The sequence below is a fragment of the Limulus polyphemus genome, unplaced genomic scaffold, assembly GCF_000517525.1.
Source record: "Limulus polyphemus unplaced genomic scaffold, Limulus_polyphemus-2.1.2 Scaffold862, whole genome shotgun sequence".
Taxonomy (NCBI): domain Eukaryota; kingdom Metazoa; phylum Arthropoda; class Merostomata; order Xiphosura; family Limulidae; genus Limulus; species Limulus polyphemus.
Window position 1 is genome coordinate 188,672 of NW_013666472.1, and position 17,775 is coordinate 206,446.

Genomic DNA, 17,775 nt, shown 5'->3' on the forward strand with positions numbered 1-17,775 from the left:
GTTCCCGCATATAAAAGCTACCTTCAAGTTTTGTACCCCAAAAAATCTTTTCAAGATTACTTAATATACTGCTACTAGAAAACATTCAATATTCTCTGGTGGACTAAGTTGAGTATATCGATCTTACCACGCTCAAATTTGATGTTCGATTTTCATCCTTGGAGAGAGCGCAGGTAGACCACTCTTTAGCTTTGAGCCTGTTTTTTTTTATACTTCTATTGCTATAAAGCAATAAAAATGGCGCACATATCGTTCAGTCGTATCAGTTACCATAAATTGAACTACAAAATCTCGCTAGTCGTTCCATCCACAGCTATTGCTATTAGCAACATATACTTAGCCAAACAGAGGTAAACCTCTCGTGTTGTTAGAGCAGACTAAAATTATGACTAAATTTCCGTTACTAGTAGCTATTATTTGCAGTTTTAGGTGGAGCAGAAAACATATACAGGTTTTTAATATGTATCAGAAGAGAAATACATTCCCTAATGATTTCAGCCACTTGCTACATTCAAAAATAAGTGCTATCAAAGTCAGAATGTATTCATATTATCATGCTTCTATTTTTATTAATTCGCTGGTTAGAGCGCTCGACTCGCAATCGGAGGGTCGCGGGTTCGAATCCCCGTCCCACTAAACATGCTCTCCCTTTCAACCATTGGGGCGTTATAATGTGAAGGTTAATCTCACTATTTGTTGGTAAAAGATTAGCCCAAGAGTTGGCGGTGGGTGGTGATGACTAACTGCCTTCCTTCTAGTCTTGCACTGCTAAATTAGGGACGGCTAGCGCAGATAGCCTTCGTTTAGCTTTGCGCGATATTCAAAACAAACACACAAACAAAAATTAATTCGCTGATGACGAGTAGGGGAAGTTTTAATTGATAAATGCAGTACTTACAAATTTTTATTTGTAATAATATATCTGGCAGAATATTGTTTGTATCTATAATAAAAGCAGGTTTACTCCTGTGATTAAACTGGTTTCACATTTCACCTGAAACCATGACATGCTATTTGTTTAACTTGAAACCTAGAGAAAAGAAAACCAAACATTCAGAGAGTGGGACACAAACCTTTATCTGTACGTTATAGACTCATTCCAAATGTGGAATACCTAAATGTTGTACTATTAGTGGGTGTGTATATTTTTTCTTTGTATTATTCCAACATGCACATGAAGTAGACGCAATTTAAAACAGAACAATTAACTTTTGGATTATTTTATTACATAAATGTGTGTGAGTGAGCGTTATTGCCATCATACTTTGCAGACATCTTACTTGAAGACTTGTCGAAGCTAATACTCATAAATATAATGAATTACATGTTGTGAAGAAGATGCCATTTGTAGAGATTCTAATTATTGGACACTTTTCTAGAGTCTATAGCTAAAAACAGCGATACTTTTTGTAAAGTATATTTCATTCATTTCGATATTCTACATTTTATCAATACTATTTCATTACCATGGTATGGAAGAAACCAATAAATACGCAATAACATTATATTTTGGTTAATAGCGACGGCTATTATTATGTTTCAAAGCGTCATATATCATCGTTACAAAGTTTGCTTTCACAACCAAATGTCAAATCCCTTTGAAACGTCGGATACACAGTGCACACCAAAGTAAACACACACGGTAGATCTCTTCCTACGGCTGTGTTAGTTATGTTTGCTAGCAATGGAACGTTCAAACAAACTACTAATTTTCTTAACGTTAGAATGGCTTAGTATATAACATTCACAGTCAACATTTATGTACTTGGAATCCGATACTATTGAACCAAAAAAAAAACAACTAACTCCTCACTGTGGGACGTTTAGATTTTAAAATCAATATCTTAAATCTATAGACAGAGCATGTCCAGAAAAAGAGAAAGAGAGGGAGCTGTTTTTAATAATAACTTTCTTGCTTCCAGTAAACATCAATAACATGAGATTGGAACACAAATTGTCTGCTTAATTCTTGACTTCATAATATAAATTCTAAATATATATAAATAAATTTTGTCATTTTATCGAAATTTGTTTTTTGAATGCCGCTATTTCTTCCGAATTGAAACTATTTATAAAATTTAAAGCGACACGAATAAGTGAGCCACTTGACAAAAATATACTCAAGTGTTTATATAAACAAATTAGTTTATTTACATCACACCTCTAAAACTTTTATTTCTATTTTTTAATACGGTTTTATTCAAAAGTATGCTATCTACATTATATCTACGAAACGTACATCTAAGCAAGATTAAATAAAATTCATCCTCAAAAACTTTCACTTAAAGAACCGATATTTTTTAATTACGTGATACTTATAGGACTCGAAAAAATATATTTGGCTTTCTAGCAATTTGTTGTTTTCCTCATTCATTTTAATATATATGATATATAACATTTTTTACATTTTACTTTGGTTTCCATTTCAGTTATTAGGGAGAATTAAGTATGAGAGCCAAAAAGTCAGAGGATAAACAAGAGCAAAAAAATACCATAAAAATACTGCACTTGTTGAAGCCACTTGAAATAAGTTATTTCGCTGTATTAACGATTTTCATAAATATATTTCTTTACATTATTTTTGCATCACTAATTTTATCCTTACACAATTAATTGGTCCTTTATATGAGTCAAAGATAATCCAATTCTATGTAAAACTTTCTATCATGCACATGACTAGCCAGATTATGCATGTATGGAAACTTTGTATTATAGAACTTTAAGTGTTGAATGTTCTCAATACACTGACTTCCTACAATTAGCCGCTCTAATTAGACGTTATGCAGAAAATGTACAACGGAGTCAAACTGAACTTCTAACCTGAATGATTTAAACAGACTGGACACAGAAAAACAAACAAAAAAGACTTGGTTTTGTGTTGCGTAACACGAATGTACTACACTTCACAGGCAGGACGAGAGTAGAAGACGAAAAAGAACACCATTGCCTTACTGTTGATAGCTCTATTACAGCTAGAGGTGTGAAAAGAGATTTGAGAGAATCGGACTAGACTGATAAAATTGATCACCATATACAGTAGAATATGTTCAGCTGTCATAGAATGTAATTGCTATCCACTGCACTTCGTTATTCTATGAGTAAAAATAGTAAACCCATTCTTAACCGACGCTGTTGGTGCGAAGTTATTCCTAAGCCCATTCTTAACTGATGCTGCTGACGCAAGATATCGCATTGGTATACATTTGAGAAATCAAGGGAAGTTTAAAAAACCAGGGGAGGGGGCAGACCTTTGACAATTTTTGGCCAAAAACGGTTATCTGCATGTTAATGTTCACCTTACTGAACCAAGAGGGAATGTCTGGTATATTTAACATACAGAAGGTGTATTACTCTCTGAATACACGTTTCAAAAATTGACACCTTGGTATATAATCAAATAGTACCTAAAACAGTTGAATAAGTTTCGTTCAAATCAAATACAATTTTCCTTGATGTCCTTACTTAATTCTTTCTTTGTTGTATTTCAAATATACCTCTTGCTATAAATTAATTAAAAAATATGGATGAATACAATATATATCTATATTAAGGTAATGAATTTGAACACTATGACGTTCTTAGGAGACGAATGTTACAGTATTCAAAATTATTCATGTTAAAATGTAATGGTAATTGATAAAGATATGTATATATATAATTATTTTAAGAATTCTTATTTAAATGGTACTGCAACAGTATTTATGACAAGAAAAAGATGCACTTGAACCCACAGCTTAAAAATTTAATTAATTTTTGTAAGACAGAGCTTAAGTAATTTAATTCCATTTTCTCTCGAGAATCATTGAAATCCTATTGAAGCAAGTAAAGCTATTACAAAAACGTTTCTCCTGAAACTTTAAATTTTATTCTATGAAGTGGTTTCTCTAAAAACTGTTGAGAGTTTACAATTACTGAAAGAAAAGTAATCTAAAGTAGTTGTTACAATACGATGAATTCGGTTATTAACTCCGTAATATCCGAGAAAGTTTTGTATACTTTTTTCTCGGTCAGTCTGTGTTGCAATAATATTTATTAAGTTTGCATGAAATGTTTTCTTGCAACATCTCATCCTTAAGTTCATCAGACTTTGAAGTAACTCATAATACTAGAGAATTAATTTGAATTTCATACTTTTTTTAGGTTTTCATGCTTATTATTATTGTAAATACAGTTAGGCTTACAGTGGCAACATTAAGCCTATTATTGCAAACATACAGTTCTATATTTTATATTTTTAACTCTCTGAACGATAGTTACTACAAAATAGACATACTAGACTTTGGTAAATTTTTAATATTTATGTATAACATAGATATTACTATTATTACTGTTGTATTGTTATAACATAAAAATTCATGCTTACTTAACATATAACTATTTTATATGTAACGTAGCTTAAAATTAGGATGGTAGGAACTTGGATTGGTTAATTTCCCTTTTATTTTTAAAGTCGAAAGACAGTTGCTGCTTAAGTCTATTGATTGGGCTCCAGTACCGGATTAAGTATTTATGAGGCTCTGGGCTAAAAACTTAAATGGGATCCCAGACGTTTTCTCACCCTATTTCATTAATAAGAATTATTGGTTCATAAGAATTTTATTTTCAAACACAATTAAATAGACGAACATAAAAATACATAAATTGCACATAAATAAGAAAAGATATAATAATATATGTACTTATTTCAATGTTACACATCTAAGTTAACGTTTAGACGTTCCTGGGCTCCAGCCCAGTTAGCCCTTGCATTAATCTGGCATTCTTGGGCTCTATTACCAAAATAACCTTAAATGAAATATTGGATGGAGGGAGCCGGTGCCATAATTCTCAGCTGTATAATAGTAGTAGAAATAATAGCATTAACTATCTTAATTCTTAATTGCATTGGGTATTTGGTGTTAACACAATACATAAACATTATAAATGAGTATAATGATAAAAACTGTAATAATAAAATAAAAAAAGAATAGATACATAAGAGTAAGTAATCAAGTAAATGAATGTTATTGGTTGGTGATTCGGAATTAGGCTATAATACCTGGACTGCACACTGATAACGTGCGGCAAAAGGATTCAATTATTTGAAGGAGGAGAGCCTGTGCTTTTGTTGATGCTAAACTCTTTTACTTTTTAATTAAACCATTCATTTAATGTCATCTTTATAATGGCCTATAAGTTGTTGTGAAAGATGTTTCTTTTTTAGGTTTACTAATAAATATAAATTTACAATATTATTACCAATAGATTTCATTATACTGACATCAACTGGTAGATTATAAGTATAAGTACAATTTGCCATACATTTAGACTATGTACACTGTAAAGGCTCCATCAAATGTAGGTTTAAATACACCAAAACACACAGTAGACAATCCCTGCGTGTATAAAAACACCGAGGCTCATAGCAGAAGTATAACTCATTATTAATTTCGTGACTTGTAACATTAAAAGTTTTATTTTTCTTTATAATAATTATATAAAACATCACCGTTATTAATTTATATTTTAATGAGATAGTTAAATTATTTTCTTAAAAATACTTTAGCTGTCGTATTACGAATTTAATTGAGAAATTATGATATCCGCCAGTCTTAATGCCATACCGACGAAAGTGCGCAATGTATAAATTATGTGTACTATTTTGTTGTGTGTAAACTCGTACTATTCGAAGTACTCAACACAAGGACTTAGCCATCTCCCCTTTATGGGTTATTGCCTACCTTTCGGGCTTATACGTTTTCATTGTTTTGTTTTCAGACATTGGTAAAGTAAAATGATTAGATGATTAGGCAGTTGAAAAAGAAATTGTATTTTGTTTTGCTGTTTTATTGCTTTTTAAGTGTCTTGTATAAGCATTAAACGTATATGGCCTGACTATCGTCTGTTATTGAACGTTCTTTGCTAAGAATTCCAGTTGAATGTTCAACTCAAGAAGAAAACAAAGCAAAACTGATCGAAAGATTTGGTGATGCGCCAAAAACACACACACACACACAAAACAAGAATAAAACAGAACAAAAACTGTTTTAATGTTTCCATGTCTTAAAGCAGAGTTCCTTAGTTTTCTGACTAAATCAGTCACTTCCCGAAGTTAACGAAAAATGACCAGAATATGTAACACTGGATCCACAAGAATAAGATGGAGAAAAGTTTGTTGGTGGTTTTTATTTTTTAAACCAAATAAAGCTGCTTGTTTAACTTTATCATCCAAAAGATTTTGGAAAAGTTTTGAAATTTAGGAGCTTTAGGATAATTCCTCTGCATACGATCTAACATATTTTCATAAAGATTTATCTTAGAACTTTATATCTATAAATATGAACTTTTCAGTTTTACCATATTTTAAACGATTGACTGGTTTATAAACATGATACTTTGCATAATATAATTGAATTTATAGATATCAGAAGGAAGTGAAGTGTGAGGACAAGGCTTCAGTCCTCATTCAATATAATGCGCGTGAAAACTGCTTTCTGATAAAATTTAAACCATTGGAAACGCATTAAAACTTTTGAGAAAATTTAAGGCGAAGAAGACCATATCCATTAGCCAGGTACAGTTATAACTGCCGTCTCTCTTCATGCGCCGATAAGTAAACAGTAGGGAAGAAAGACAAGAACGATTAAATCAACCTAACATCTTAGACACAGGTCATTAATTTGAAGTTAGCGATAAAGACAGTGAAATGATGAGAATCGTCAACAGAGAAGCTATTGTATGTGGTAGTAAAACTCGCACGTACGGCACGTGTGAGGATGTACTTTTACAATATCGCTAAGCCAAGTTACACAGAGGAAGGACTTAAGTGTATACTTAGAACACTCAATATGGAAGCTGGTAGGACTGATATAGCTTACAAACAGGGTAATTCTGTTGCTATGACGTAGATCCTTATAGTTTGAATGGTCGTCAGTACGTGCCGTACACATGATTTGAAACCTACTTCTAGTAAATTTTCAAGTAATTAAAATTCAAGAGTAGCAGCAAATAGTCCAAACCCAAGAAAAGGATACAAAGATGATAAATAATAGGACCATACACTTTGAAACACTAGTCGATTATAATTAAAACGTGTATTGTATATTGTTACACAACAGAGAATTAATATTATGCAATAATGAAAATTACCTTAAGTCTGCTCTTTGTTTAAACACTTTGTAATTAGTAGATCATGCTTCCAGCCAAAACATTTTATCCTCAGATTTTATGCTCACACCTTATTATTCGAGTCTACAGGTTAGTCAGCGGTAAGTTTACGGATAATGATAAAATTCGGGGTTAGATTCCCCACGATGGACAGAACACAGCCCATTGTGTGGTTTTGCCCTAAAACAACAGTTACTGTTAAAACACGCCGGCATTCTTGTTTAATCTATCATATATAGAAAAAGCCCTTCATTAAACCCACTTTCACTGTATTGTATTTCCTTTGTGTGAATTTTCTATTTAACGATTTCAACTGTTTCTTCTGTTTTTTTATAAAAAACTTAGATCTGTTCGGATCCTTCGCAAATATTTCTAAGTAACCAGATAAAGATTTCGTTGGATCTAATGCCTTTTCTTTCTGTGACTAGTTTTCTTGTTGGGTATTTTTAGTTTCGCTTATAAACGAAATAGTACCTTATAAATTACAAATGGAATGGATAATCTCAAACTATTGTCTTCGTGAGACATTCTAAACGTTATATTGCTTTTGTTTGTTTTTTGTTGTGGGTATTTACTTATATATTTTATTATTGTATTGCTCTCTCTAAATACTTTTAAATCTACTAATGTTTTAATTCATATTAATACATTAGTTCCATAAATAGGTATACTTGTATACATAAGTTTAGGTTTTCTACACATTTAGATTTATATACACCTTAACTTAAGTTCATGTGCACATTTTCTTCTATAGGCAAATATTTCAACATTAATATTCTGAGTTTAAACTATATTTATTTTTCTTTTGTTTTATTATTTCCAATCTTTTTGTCTGGTTGTCACATTTTTTATCTATTAATTCAGACGAAGCGTCTTTTTCCACCTCTTTTCACTATTTCTTCATCTTCTTCTTTTAATTCACGTTTGGACATTTTTTCTGCAATATATATATTTCTATTCGATCGACTCAGTCTTTTATGGATAAACTTAATCAGTTTTGTGTTGATTTATGATTCTTTATCAATAGTTGTTTTGTTTTTCTTCACGTTTTCATCTGTTTACTTTATCATTTCCTTTTTGCTCATTTATACCACTAAATCCTTATTTCCTAATGTTATGTTTATTGTGTGTATTTCTCTCGCCTTAAAAATATTTACATCTTTATGTATCCAAACATTATACTGTTTTATTTATATAACCTTTACCTTTGGGAAATAGCACAAAAATCGAGTATATGATCATTTTTAAAGAACATTTTCTATAGATAAGATTATAACTTTCAATACAGCATCAACCTAAAGATAAACAATTCAAAGAAACGCTGTCCCATGTGAGTAGTTACTGGCTATGTTAGCAACATTTTTTATTCAACTTGTAAAATTAGTGTTTGTTTTATATGAGAATGTATTGCCAGGCCCTGGCGTATATAACCTTGGAAACTGATTGTTCAAAGTAAATAGGGAAATGAGACAATATAAGTACCTCAGTCCTTAGAGTACAGCTACCATCATTCTCTAGATGAGCCTATTTAGTTCGTTGCTTTTCAGTTTTGTGTCATCTATAGTTAAAATGACAAAATATCATTCTCTTGAACTTTTCCTCTCGCATATTTACGTTCTCTTTTCTTGGTAATGTGTTCATTTATTATATAAATTTTTATCATGATCAAACAATTAGAAATGCCAGAACATGATGGAAGTTATTTGCTCAGTTAAAGCAATTATTTTTTTAAATAATTAAGCTTCTCTCCAGTATATTAAGAAGTTGATGTTTATCATGTTTACATTTTGATTATATTAATATATAAACTTAACCAAAATAGATAATTTCCACAGAGCTTATGTTGGAACTTATGTTCGAAAGTTTAAGAATGACTACTTTGGTATTTCCAACACTACTTTCTAATCTAACACATAAAATTCCTCTTCATTTACTTTTCTACTATAGTTTAGTATTATTAAACAAATCAAGATCCTTTTTATGTTAAAGTGATGAAGTCAAACACATTAGAATTTGTGTGCATCTGGGCTAAACGGGCAGGTTTAGCTATGTGTAATTTTGAACTACAAGAAACTTCTTCAGCTACTTGAACTGAGTAACGGAATTAACTGCTACTTTTGTGACACATCCAAAGCTGAAAATGTGGTGTATAATCAGCGACATCACGTCTGGAACTCAAGATCAGCAGTTTGACTCGCTGACCATTAGGTCAAGTTCGGACCCATTTAAAATGAATAACCTCCAATTGATTTCTTCATAAGTTTAACTGCTTTTATAAAGGAGCTATTGCGCAAATTCTGTAAGTCTTTTGTCACTCCAGAACTTGTTAATATCATGTATTAACATTAGTAAATCCGAAATAAGCGAATCGAATTAAAAGTGGCCCTGTTAAAATTTCTAGTGAAGTTCAGAAGATGCCCAACTATTATATGTTAGCATTACACTTCGAAAATTTGACCAATGAGTATCTCCTGGTAAGTATTCACAAAGAAACACAAAAGGGTACTGAAAACAAAGTGTTGGAAGTTTAAAATCATGTCCCATCAAATCAATGTGCATTTATTAAGACCTGATTTTACATTATCCACGATGCCTGTTATTAGTTTCTATTACAGGTTTTAACAACTTTACTTACAAGCTAATTAAAATCTTTCAAATGTCAAAATATAGTCCATACTTTCCAAAAACTAATTCTGTTTTAGAAAAATAAATTTCGGTTTTTATATTTTTTGGGCTTTATCTTATAGAATCAAGTAAAAATTATTTTATAAAAAGTTCTGTATAAGTTTCCAATTTTCTCATCTGACGAAATTTTTACTGAGGTTCTTTTCACATACCAATATTTTCTCTCATCCTTTGGTTATTCTTCAAGTACAAATACCTGACTTACTGTTGAAATATATACCTCGAAAAGAAACCTACTATAATTTCTCTTCATCATAATAGAGATATCCTTACTTTTGCAATTATCAATCAGTTTCATATTTTTGAAAGCTATACCCTTCAGATTTATTGTATACATCCTGCTTACCACATTTGGACATTAGCCAAATTCATTCGTTTTCTCATAGAAGCAGTTAGCATTTATTAAGCATTTACAAGAAAGTAAGTAAATCTCTTTAGAGAGTTTTTTCAGAAAGCATTTTTAAATCGATAGTTATAGCACCATTCTCTTCATTAGTAGCTTTAGCTTTATACCAAGTTTTAATCGTCTTTCCCACAGCATGCTCCAGTACCTGGAGACCTCCGGTTGCTAATCGGTAAGTATTCAGGTTTCGAACCTAAATTTGGGTTTAGATAGCCTGTTGTATAACTTTGCGTTTAAAGACAACCAAACCAGATTCCTTAAAGTAATTATTTTACATCCTGTGTATCGAAGCATAAACAGAAGAAACAGAAGAGTTGGAGTCGACGATAAAGGAACAAAATTATCACTTTCCTCTCAAAGTTTTTACTTTTATTTTTTGCTCTCGTCCTTACAGCCCCTTACAAACGTTTTTTTTTTTCATTTAACAAAATATTGAAAAATAGGTGAAGAAAATGTTGATTTTGCTGTTATAACTTGCAAAAATTATATCAATAGAAAGGGGGGAGATCCGCTATTTAAGGTTTGAAAAACAATGACTTAAATAATTATCTTGTTATATAACCTCACAGCCGATGTTCCTGTATAATTGGTATATTGATCCCCCCCAGTGGCACAGCGGTATGTCTGTGGACTTATAACGCTAGAAACCTGGTTTCGATACCCGTGGTAGGCAGAGCACAGATAGCCCATTGTTTAGCTCTGTGTTTAACTACAAACAAACAATTGTATGTTCACCCAGGTAAAACTCTGTAATTATCATTAACTTCATGGATTAAACTGAAAAAAATTCCAGCGAATTCAGAATTCTTGATTGAAACACAAAATTCTAACTATTTGTTAAAAATAGTTTAATATAGTTTTTCTTTATAAAGTCTAGCTTACTTAATTTAAGTCTGCAAATTATACAAGTATCACCAAAATCTCGACGACAAACATACCACAGTTAGTTATATAGATAAACTTCTAATCCAATTTTTAGTATTAAAATAAAATACGGTTATTTTGATGTTATTGAACTGTGGAAAAAATATTACTTTATACTTACGTATTTTTATTACAATTGATTACTGTAGATTTCTATTTTTTTAAAATATCGACCCCTTCGTGCTTATACTTTCTATATCATTGTCACTTGTGTCATTCAGCCCCCCCTCCCATTGGCACAGTGGTATGTCTGCGGGCTTACACCGCTAGAAACCGTGTTTCTATACACGTCGTGGTCATAGCACAAATAACCCTTTGTGTAGCTTTGTGCTTAATTACAAACAAATGAAAACACTTGAGTTAGACGTAGCCTAGTGCTAGCGATAAGAAAGATCCAAGCTTGCGTCGTGATAACGCTAAACACATTCCACACTTTCAGCTGTGGATTTGTTATAAGAATGACAGTCAATCCCCTTATAACGGAGGATGCTTTTCAATAGTTGTCAATAGTTCGAAATCATACTTGAACCCCAGGGGTCTCTGATCTATATTTTAAGGCCGTGTTCAATATAACTTTTATTATACTTTTAGGAAATGAGGAGGTATGGGCGTGACAGGCTGCGAATCCAAGGATTCGTGGTTTTCCTCTCGTTGTCGTCAAACCTTGCTCTGCACTTTGAGACCCGGATGAACTAAAAGAGAGAGGGCCAAGTCTCACTATTCGGTCAGACGAAAGTAGACCAGGAGTTGGCGGTGGGTGCTGTTGACTAGCTATCTTCCTTCTAGTCAATCAGTTCAAAATGAGTTGATAATTATTTGTGCAATTTTTACGCGGAAATTCTTAAAAGCGAATAACGTTTACATTAAAACATCAAGTTTTATGTCAAAACACCTGCTTCGCATTAAAATATAATGATTGTGTGACCTTTAGATAATAAAGATGTTCGGACTTTTAAAACAAAATCATGGTTATGTGAACAGAGTAGTAAAAATGAAAATCCTCTTATGTTGCTCTTCTTTTTATTCAGCCTACAGAACATAATATACAAGAAATAGCTGATGGAAAGCGTATTACATTATTTACAATTTTAGATAAGTATAAGACTTTATAAAAGCTTAAAAATGCCCCTTGATGTGGAAGAAAACCACAACATCATAAGCTCCTCTTATATTTCTCACAATACTAGACAGTCTGATATCAGTTTATGTTATTAAATTATAAGCTGCATAACTTATCTAAGAAAGAGAGTGAGAGCGTCACCTCAAATTAATTTACATATTGAGTGAAAACTAAGGCTGCAGCTTTTAATAAAAATAATATTGATTTTCTCTATCTGATTTCGATATATAAACAAGTAAGTTTTGTAAAAGAAAGAGTTAGTGCAAAACTAACCCAAAGGAAGTATAATTCATTCTGAGTTGTTTCGTTCGTAACTAATAACAACAACTAAATGTTCCCAAGAAATGACTGAAAGCTAGAAGAAGAGGCTTAGAATATTATTCTGCAAATTATTCTCGTTAGTTTGAGAAATATCTAAAACGCCAAGGTCCTGAAAATAGTTAGTTTAAAAACCAGAGGTGTATTATTGCAGTTTTGTTTCAACCTTACAGACACTAATTATTACAGTTTTAACTGGTATTACTTTACTCACTTTACAAAACATTACAATATTTTCGATCGTGAATATTTTTTTAAAGTTATCACTTGTTTTGTGAAATGTGGGCAAAACTTTGTAACGAGTTCATATGAAATAAACAGCACAAGGATTTCCTGTGGGGTTTCATGCCCATTATTCTACCAGAAAAAGAGGACTTTGCTATTATGAGCTTGTTACAAAAATATATCTCTACAGACATTTCTAAATATCTCAGCTGATTCTATGACGTCAGTATTTTACTCATTTTGTCATGTCTGCGAGCCCCCAGTGGCACAGCGGTATGTCTGCGGACTTACAACGCTAGAATCGGGGTTTCGATACCGGTGGTGGGCAGAGCACAGATAGCCCATTGTGTAGCTTTGTGCTTAATTACAAACAATCATATTTGCGTAACCTTAATTTTTGTCAGCAGTTATGATTTTCATTTGTTAGTAAAACATTATGTACTCGATGCTACAAATATGAGCACTGGCGAAAGATGTACATATGAAGAAAATACTTTATATTAATGCATTAATAAATAGCGATGAGAATTTTACTTGCTGTAGAGAAAAGACACATTAGTATATCTGCCTTTTCCATCTCGAGGAATCGAACTACAGATTTTAGCGTTGTAATTCCGTAAACTTTCCGCTGTCCCGCCAGATATAACTTGTAACGCTATAACAAGTAGTTATATTTTTATGTAACCATGCGGCCTCTATTGAAAGTCTGTTTCTGGTCCATGGGAAGGCTGGAATTATTTTTTGGAGTTAAAAGTCAAACTTTTACGTATTACTGACAGCATTCGTTTTTAGCATCGATTATAAGTTTATCCTTAGAAACATTATTAAAGGTCGGCAGTTGACTTCTAGATAAATAGATGTCACATTTTTATTTTTATTCCACTACAAAAACTAAACTATATTCAATTATGTACAAGCTGCCCAGTGTCAGATAACAATACGAAGAATTAAATTGTGGCGGATTGCTACAAGTTCTTCATATGCATATAGAATGATAGGTTTCTTTTTAGTGAGTGTAAAACACGTAAATACACCAGTTTGATTTTCGATACCTCACTAGTATGAAGGCTCATAGACACACACCCCAATGAAAGAATAGACCATTCCAAGCTTTAACTTGTTGTTAAACAAATGTTTAAACAACTCTACTTATTCAGTTTAGAAGTATTTGAATTTTCCATGCACAATATAGTTAAAATGTACTAGATTTGGATTTGAAGTTCTTCCAAATTTTTCACACGACATAACTAATACATTTTAATAATTATTAATTATTAATACATTTTGTACTACAACTGCTTAATACGCTAAAAGATAACTTTAATAAGTAAGAGTGATCTAGTGTTTTTTCTAATCAGTGCTACGTTGCACTTATTGCACAACACTAAATTTTTATATTAATTAAATTCAAAACATCAGCAGTTTCAGAATAGTAAATTGCATTCGCTTGTCACTAGGTGGCATCTTATAAGAAACTTCCTTAAATTCTAGACACAACCATCTAAAGACATTAAAATGTTCATACAGATAACTAAATTGCTTATTCCTCCATTAGGAGGTGCTAACAACACGATGTCCTTAAATAAATAAAGTTTTCTAAACTTCTTAATGGTTTTTACACTGAAATTTTATGATCTTAAGACAATGATTATCTAAATAATTAAGTTGTTTCGTAGTTTAGCCATACAGAACGTTTTTCAGTGAAAAGCTTCTTAAATGTGAATATTAACGATGCAATATATGAGAGAAAGGCTCGACCGTCGTGCAACAATGAAAGCTTTAATACACGTTTCTGTATAAACTATCAAAACTACAATCTCCCACACGGTAATAGCATTTAATCATAGACTGATAGGCATTTTCTAGCGCAAGTGGAATACGTAATATCTCAATCACGTTAGAAATTATTCTATTATGAAGATGTTTTTGAACTTAATCCACATCGTCATAAAACTTCTTAATTAACTATCGTAAGCATAAGTTGTAATTCGATTTCAGTAAGGTGGATAACCGTCGTTTCGAAAGTTGGTTTTCATAGATTCGAAATTTATAATTACTAGGTATTAGCAAAATGTATTATATGAGCTCAAAATAAGTTTATAATGAAGGTAAATTAAATATTAAAACGTAATATAAACTAAAAGCGGACTTTTTCGATATTACAATAAAATAGTATTTCGTACTAACATACATAGAACTTTTATGGAAATATAATATCTTCAAGTTTTTGATCGCAGCTATTAGTTATACCAGTAAAATATTTTCTAATGCTATGATGCACGTTCGCCAATGGTAAATCACGTGCACAACCTGGTGTGAAAAAAATTCCCGTCTTGAAAAACATAAGTTTTTCCTTGTAAATTTCAAAGTGATTTATTTGATGACAGTAAGTATTAACATGATTCTTTAAATGATAGTAAGTTAGAGTATTTATACTTTAAGCTAATTAAAAATCATTCAAGTTGGTCCATTTTAACCGTCAAACTCGCAAAGACTTGGCTATTCAGTTATTATACTCCTTTTTAATCATATTTACACATATTTCTCTTTTTCTTCTGACTGGACAAACAAATACCATCCCAAGGACTCTAAAAGTTACAGTTTGAAGGAACGTTAAGATTTAAGCAAATCTAATAAAAAACAGGTTTATATAAAAAAAATAGAGACAGCGATTACTATTGGCGTAACTTCCTTGGTTCTGGTTTCCTTATTCATATTCCTTAACCCCTAGAATTACCGATGGTGTCCGAATTCTAAACTATTTGTGCACTAACTTGCTTGAGGCTCTATGGCTTTGTTGGCTACATGGTTTTTAGGAGCAGGTGAGTCTAAAATACTGATCTCACGAAGCACTGTTGGACTTTATTTGTATTCTATACAGAAAACTGATGGTTTCACATAATGTTTTAATCAATTCTTTGCACTGAAAGTTGTAAAAAAAATAACAATACTCAATATGATGCATTATGCGTGCCTCAGCGTATATAAACGTTAAAAGTGATCTGTAATGTGAGGGTTAATAAAATGCGATGTTATGATGTTGAAATGCCTACTGTGAAATATATAACAAATGATTCACAATGAGGTAAGCATGAGGATAAGATGAACAAACTTGACACATTGACACGTAAATTATGCCTTACTCTTAAAACTACACATTTTTATACTCTTATAGTTGGATTTATAAATGCCCCCAAAATATATTTTTTTTTTGTAAATCACTGGATTATTAAGGGACTATATTTGACACGAATAGCGTTTACTATTATTTTTACAGATTGTTTGTTTGTTTTTAATTTCGCGCAAAGCCGTTCCTAATTTAGCAGGGGAAGACAGTTAATCATCACCACCCACCGCCAACTCGTGGGCTACTCTTTTACCAACGAATAGTGGGATTGACCGTCACATTATAACACCTCCACCGCTGAACGGGCGAGCATGTTTGGTGAGACAGGGATTCGAACCCATGACCCGCAGATTGCAAGTCGAGCACCCTAACCACCTGGCCACACCAGGCCACATTTGCAGAAATACTTCTCTTTCTAACTGATAATTTTAAAATGGCTTCTGAGTTAATACTTTATTTTTGTATAGCTAATTTTCGACGTACGGTGTTTGGTTGTGAAGGTAGTAATAGTTTTAAAATATTATCTACAGGGATGGTATGAATTTGGTTTTTATTTGATTTTTGTTGTTGCTGTTAAGTCCAAAGCTACAAAATGTGTTATTTAAGCTGTATCCACTAGGGCAATCAAAACCCAAATTTTAGCGTTATAACCCCTTAAACTTACCACTGAGCCACCGTGGAGCGTTAATTATCTGAAAGTGAACCTCAATGTTTCCTCGCTTAGATGCACGATGAATATTGCTGGATTGTTTTTTTCGAGCTTCATAAATTTGAAATAAGTTATTTATTTCAAAATTTCTGAAAAAAAATGATGAACACAGTTAAAGGCTCAGAAAATAGATTGATTTTATTTAGCTTATCAGAGTGGATAGTATTAGAGAGTAAGAAATTGATTCTGTATACATTATACTTATCTCATGGTATATCATATATTTTACTTATTTCCTAGAGGACAGTAAGATAAATTGATTTGTATTTAGCTTTATGTGTCCCTTAGTCATTATAATGAATTCTTTTGAGGTGTTTGTGTTATATTGGGTATATTTATAAACGTTAATCCGTATTGAATAATCTTTCCACAGAGTTTCAAAACTAAAGGGTTTTGTTAATTTTGTGTTATTTTTTACTATTACTTTATATAGAATATAACTAGATTGGATTTTAATTAATAAGAATTTGGAATCGATGGAATTCGAACTGTTATTAAGTACAGTAGTACTTAATAGTAGGGATCGAAAAGGTTTCCAAATCATTTACGAGCCGAAAAACCACTCTATTGAATTTCTATGCGAAAAACCAACCATTCAAAGTATTAGTTACGATATATTATGCACATATATACTAATACTACGCTAAAAAGGTAGCTAACAATTCCAATATAAAAATTCAAAAATTTCTCAAACAGCAACTTCTACCTACCTACCTGATCACGCCAGCGAGACTAACCCCTAGACAGCTCAGACTACTGCTACAAGACTTCTACAACTTACTTGACTAATCTGTGGGTATCCGCTTTTGATATTCTTATAAATACATACAGATTTTTTATAAATGGTAAGTATGTCATGCACGTACTTAAATATATTTTCAACCTAATTCAAACCAACAGATGGCGCTACATATCGACGCATAGACACCCGACAGTTTCTAAAGGTAAAGTATATACTTTATACAGGTATAATATAAAAAGTAGACAAACAGGAGGATTAAAAAGTTATGATTTTTAAAATGAAGTAGGGATCCTGCTACAAAAAGTAATGAAATAAGAATTAAAACCACAATCATAAATTTATAAAATTTAATCCCTACTCTAGCAATGTTATACTT